Genomic DNA, 6,000 nt, shown 5'->3' on the forward strand with positions numbered 1-6,000 from the left:
CGCCGTTCGACGCTGATGCTTCACTGCCATACAACCATAATTGAAAGCACTATAATGAAGAGAGGCATAAAAATGGGCAGGGAACGGACTTAGTGCTGATCTGTCACAATGATCACGAGGCGCCTACACATCCACACTCATTCGGGCAATCTGAATAAAAATTGACAACAAAAACAACATTGACATAGATCAGCAGCCATTGTCTTGCACGCCTCCAATCAGGTGCAGTGGGAGTCACTCGGTCCCCGTCCTGGTCGTCCACCAAAAACACCCAAACTTTTCGCAGCCTCTTTCATACTTCCCCAGCCAGATCAGGGGTTGGCCACCTCTCTTCTCCCGCCACTCTGAATTGGGAACAGAAAACAACGCTCTCTTAGGCACACGCAATACACGGCCTAACCGACACAGCTTCATGTGCTGGACACATTTTTCAATGGAAGTACCCGTTGCACAACTGAAAACTCGCTTTCTAATTTCTTCGTTAGGGATTCACCGACGCCAACCCAAATGATCTATGGTTCTGAGACAACGGCTATCGAAGACCTGAAAAGGTTTTAGTTTCGCTGCTCAAACAGACTAAGTCTCACAGCCATACAGACTAGGACTAAGATAGCTCAGTGGTTAGAGCGCGAATTTACTGACCGGAAGGTATGTGGTTCGAATCCGAACTCTGCCTTTCGACTTCACTTGCCTAGGTTTGGGCAAGCTGGCAGTATCCCAGCCCTCATGCTTACTTCTGATGGTATGGCAGTTAGGCACCAAAAGGGTACTACGGCTGAACAGCTGTTCGTCAAACCTCTAACCACTGACCAACCTGGTATGAGGCTGTGCGAGTGTCACGCAGACATCCCTGAGTATAGCTCATTAAGTCGTGGAGGTACACACCGCCACACGTTAAGGTCCAGTCTCTTAGTGACGGAAGGCGACGCTGAAGAGACTGACCACCGTCACTATCTTTCGGCATGCGCTTTGCGCCTTAAACATGCAAAGTCATGTTTCAAAGCATGCAGTCTCTGAGCATATCCCTTACGATTCAAGGACAATCACTGATGGTTGTGGAGAATCTTACATACCTCGGTAGTTGTATTTCCTCTGAAGCAAGTGTGTCTGATGAATTCGGTGCACGAATATTAAAGGCCAGAATCACGTTTGCTAATTTGCGTCACTTGTGGCGTCAAAAAAGGCCTACCATCGGGTCTCAGGTGTCACGTGTACAGGCCTACAAAAAGGGCTACACTGTTTCATGGTTGAGAAACATAACCTCTTCGGACAGACGATGTGATATATTTCAGGTTTTTGATCACCGAGGCCTCAAAAGCGTTGTTGGTGTATGATAGGGACTTGCGACGAAGGAATTGGAAAAACGGGTATTCGATTGCGCTGTAGGTATTTCAGTTGCAGTGCGTAGGCGCTCGAAGGAGTTAAGAGGGTTTAATTTCTGCCAGGGTGCCCAAGTCTAGCCGAAGTGCGGAGGTTTCGTTCGAACATGGACTTCTTCGGATGTGTTGAAAATAGCTGCTTTCTAGCCAGCACAAACTTTCGGCCAGAGCGCTTACACCGCACTGCTCTTGTGGGTCGAACATATAGAACATATGGAAAAAGTGAAAAATGCTGGAAATGTCCATAGATCATTAGAGTTGATTCGTTCGACGGGTCCTCGGAGGCCTCTTGTCAGTGGAACCATCGAACAATATGCAGAAAAGTATGTCAGAGCCGGTGGGCACAATATTTCAAACAAAAATTCAGTTGCTCAACCGCTACTTACAATTCAGACTGCCGGCATTTGACAGAGACATGAATTATGAATATGGAGTCCTCTTCAGTCTCAGTTGTGTCAAAATGTCGGGGAATCGAAGACTCCCGTTTGTTCCGTTTCCAAGCTGAGCCGTATGTTGGCGTACCGAAAGCTTAGTAGCTCGAAAGTGCTTTCCGCTTCCTCAAGTAACCCCTTGATGACTAGATCGACGTCCACACAGCGCTTATAAACACTTTACGGGAGAATCACATCTTCGACTATATTCAGGGCATTTTATACGAAAATATAGGCTAATGCAAGACCTAACGGACTTCCCACTACAACGAACCAACAATTACAACCTAAGCTGGTGGGTTGGATGGGCTATGAGACCTGTGAGGTGGACGAACCTCTAACAAGCGCAAAGTATGAAGCGAAACTAGGTTGCCCATTGAGGGGAGTTCATTTTTTTCAAAAAGCGCCTGTGAGGTAAATTGGTATTAATAGCCGGTATTTCCACCACATGCAACTAATGCACCTGGGAGTGCAGACAGGCCCCGTTTCCGTTATAAGGCAGCAAGGATCGAATTGCCACGATGTATAGTGGGTCACTGCCAGATAAACTGATGATAAGCCGATGCCCAAATGGCAATGCTGGTTGTCCTGGTCTTTTCGATTTAAGGATCGATCTCATGTCGAACCCTGTGTCGGGACCCAAAAGTTTCCACGTAAATAAGTCTACCTAATGCGGAGGCGATATGGTTAAAATGGTCAGAATGCGAATCTGCTGACCGGAAGGTCCGTGGTTCGAACCCGACCTCTAACTCTCGACTTCCCCTGTCTAAGCTTGGGCAACCTGGCTGTATCCCAGCCATCGTGCTTCCTTTGGGTAGCATCGCAGTTAGGCACCGAAAGGGTGTTACAGCTGAGCGATTTTTCTCTACCTAATACATCTGTTGGCTGCCTGCTACCATAAGAAGAAGACTTTTGGCTCGAAATGAACTCACTCTAGATGAAGCACATGAAGTAAAGGCCACTGGTAGTGACCCAAACACCCCAAACCGATATCGTATTCTGCGGCTGCAGCACCTTTGCGGACATCCTTTTGCGGTTATCCTGTCACACCCAATATCCCCTGATTCCAAACCTTATCTCTCGCCAATCAATTCTCAGATGCTATTTTTGCGGTCGTTTCAGACATTCACAATCCAGATGTCCATAAGAGAAACGGTTTGTCAATCATATGAAAAAAACAGGCCATTTTCGGCGTGTTTGTCGATAATTCAGTTTCAATTCGTACCCGGGCGATGCACCGGCATCTCCAAATATACTGGACCCTGGCATCTCTGATTTGGCCAGGCGCTAGAAACATGCGGGACCTAACATTTTTGGAAACGGGGAAGCCTGGCCACACTTTTCATTACCCTTTAACGTATTTTTATGATCAATGGCCATTCAGTCCCTACGTCTCTACACACAATCTAACGCCCTGGGTGAATGACATGGTTCTCCTTTGTGCTCACACTATTGCTTCGTATTAACCATCCTTTCGCCTTTACTATTCATTCTAAATTATTGACTTTCATTTTCGTGCTCGATCAGAATCTATGCCCCATCCGTAAGACAGACACGGTCCAATCACGCAGTCAGTGGCGCTTCTACACTAACCCTATCGAATTCAGTTTTCAGTTGCCCAGTATCCTTTTCCTTCAGGAACTAACTGATTATGCCACCGCCTCTAATGCTAGTCTATGTATTCCCACTCCTCCATTTCCTGGTGACCGGAATTGTAGCATCTGAAACCAACCAAAACCAATCTTCCAGCCGAAACACCCTTTCGGTGCATAGCCTGCATGCCAACTGAAGGAAGCACAAGGGCCGAGATAAAAAAACATTTGAAATGCAGAAACACGGACCTTCCAGTCAGTACGTTTGCGCCTTAACTACCGAGCTACCTCGAACTTGAACCAAACGTACTCCTGGTGCATAGTTTGCAGCTAATAACCTGAACTGAACTGTGTCGAAACCTTGGCCAGATAGACGCTGATCACAAGAAAACCGAATTCGCCACATATTATGTTATGGGGGCCTGGATTCCGAGTGTGCCACCCAAATATGCTTCGTCCGGGCTTAGTCATCCAACCCGACAGTAAAACACCGGTGCACAAGGAGCTGCAAGGGTAGATGAGTTTCTTAGCACCAGTGCTGAGGAAACTGGTTTGATACATCACGCGTTTAGCCGTTGGCTCAAAAGCTTGACCCACACGGCACCGGGTAGTTTTATCTGTTAGATTGTGGACCAACGGCCTTTTTCGAGGACGCGGTTAGTAAGGCACACATTCCACTTCCGGTACTACTGCTCACAAAAAATGTGTGTAGAGGGCAGCTGGCTCATGATAGAGTATAATCTAATTTGGACCGCATCGGATGATTTGCCGAATGTCATGGTCACTCGTTGGGTGGTAATGGTGTACGGCTTTCAAGGTTGATCTTTTCTAAACTGCTCTTCTCCGAGAGAAGGCAGCCTCGCTGTTTACGTAAATATGGACATCCTACTCAATTGGAAGGAAAGCTTTGCTGTCTTCGCACTCCTATTACAAGATACACCACTCTCAAAATTGTTTGATATCACGTTTAGTCGCAGTGTGCGGGACGAAGCTCCAAGCAGCGTAGGCCGCAAGATCGCTGTAGCACATAAGCCTGACCAATACGTCGACAGCAGCTGGTAGCAGATTATGGGTAAAACTTAAGATAAGGAAATAGATGGAAACGTCTTTGGCTGACTTCATTTAACTGGGCTTTGCAAATAAATGGATTGTGCAAAAAATCAAATCGGCAAAGCTACGGTCAAGGTGTTAACCAAGCGTAGGCTGTAAGAAACAGGTGAAAGGGTCGATTGGGAGTTCATAGGGAGCGGCACAAGAAACGAGCAACTAACGAGAAACGCTCTTAATGTTGATGGCAATATAAGCAGCAGAATTCTGTCCCGGATGAGGTTGGTAACCTTTGGGGTGGAAATGAAGCGACTGTACCTATAGAGACAGCGCGAGATTTAGGTGGAGGAGCAACAACGAAGATGTGACAGCGACATTCCACGGCATAGCGACTGTAAGAGTAAACAAGCACGACAAATTGACGCTAGGTGGAACATTAGGCCCCAAGCGCTTGGGCGGTACAGCGGCCAATAGGTATGACTCGCAGTTGATTGGGCACAGGAACACGAATCTTGCCCGTCCAGGGCATAATTGAGGTCTGATTGGTCAAAACTATGGGCCGGTACTCTGAATATTAGTCTCTAGTATCATGCTCGGAAAAATTTCGATTTTCTTGGATTTTAAGTTGCGTACACTTTGTATAAAACGCGCTGCACATAGCATTTGAGTACGTTCAAGCGTCCAAGATATTCAGTTTTACTTTGGTAAACATCCCGCCGGAAACGCTGGGTTGGTGGTCAACCCGGCATCCCGGACAATAAAGGAGGGTGGAGGGAGTGATCCAATATAGCTCACTCGCATCGGCTTACTAAGGTCACCGCGGCAGTAGGTAGTTTCACCTCGCGTGCTATTTAGCTGTGCCGTGAGTCGATTAACTCACATGCCAAGAGCGGGAGAACACTTGACGCGAAATTCAGTCATATTTCCAACAATATTGTGATGAACATGACTGATGCTCTATTCATTGCTCTATTCATTATTCTCTTGTTTTAATATTCCATATGCTGTACATATTCGCCAATTCGAATATATACGTGCTGGTTGCCACTCTTCGCTGAATTCTGGATTTCTAGTTCGTCGGGTTGTACCGATATACGTACGAAACTTAATTCCCACATTTTGGCGTCGCGATTGGAACAATTCATCATGCCTGCCGAAATGGAACCATTAGATGTTAATTCAACTGCGCGTGACGTAGAGGATTATTTGGAACGATTCGACATATGGTGCCTCACAAAATCCGATATGGATGATAAGAAACTCACTGCATACTTCCTGCATTTCGTTGGCAAGGAGGCGTATACTTTAATCAAGAATTTAGTATATCCTGAATCTCCAATTGATATTTCTTACACTGCATTGAGAAAAAAAGTTCTTCAACACTTCAAACCGATTAACTTCGTAGCAGCCGAAAGAGCTAAGTTCAATATGTTAACCCGCTCTCATTCTCAGTCGGTCCGTGATTTCGTGTTACAGCTGCAGACACAGGCAGCCAAATGTGACTATGGTGCCCAACTGGAAGACCAGCTGCGTGATAGACTCATTGCTGGC

The sequence above is a fragment of the Opisthorchis viverrini genome (assembly GCF_000715545.1).
Source record: "Opisthorchis viverrini unplaced genomic scaffold opera_v5_14, whole genome shotgun sequence".
NCBI classification, from domain to species: Eukaryota; Metazoa; Platyhelminthes; class Trematoda; order Opisthorchiida; family Opisthorchiidae; genus Opisthorchis; species Opisthorchis viverrini.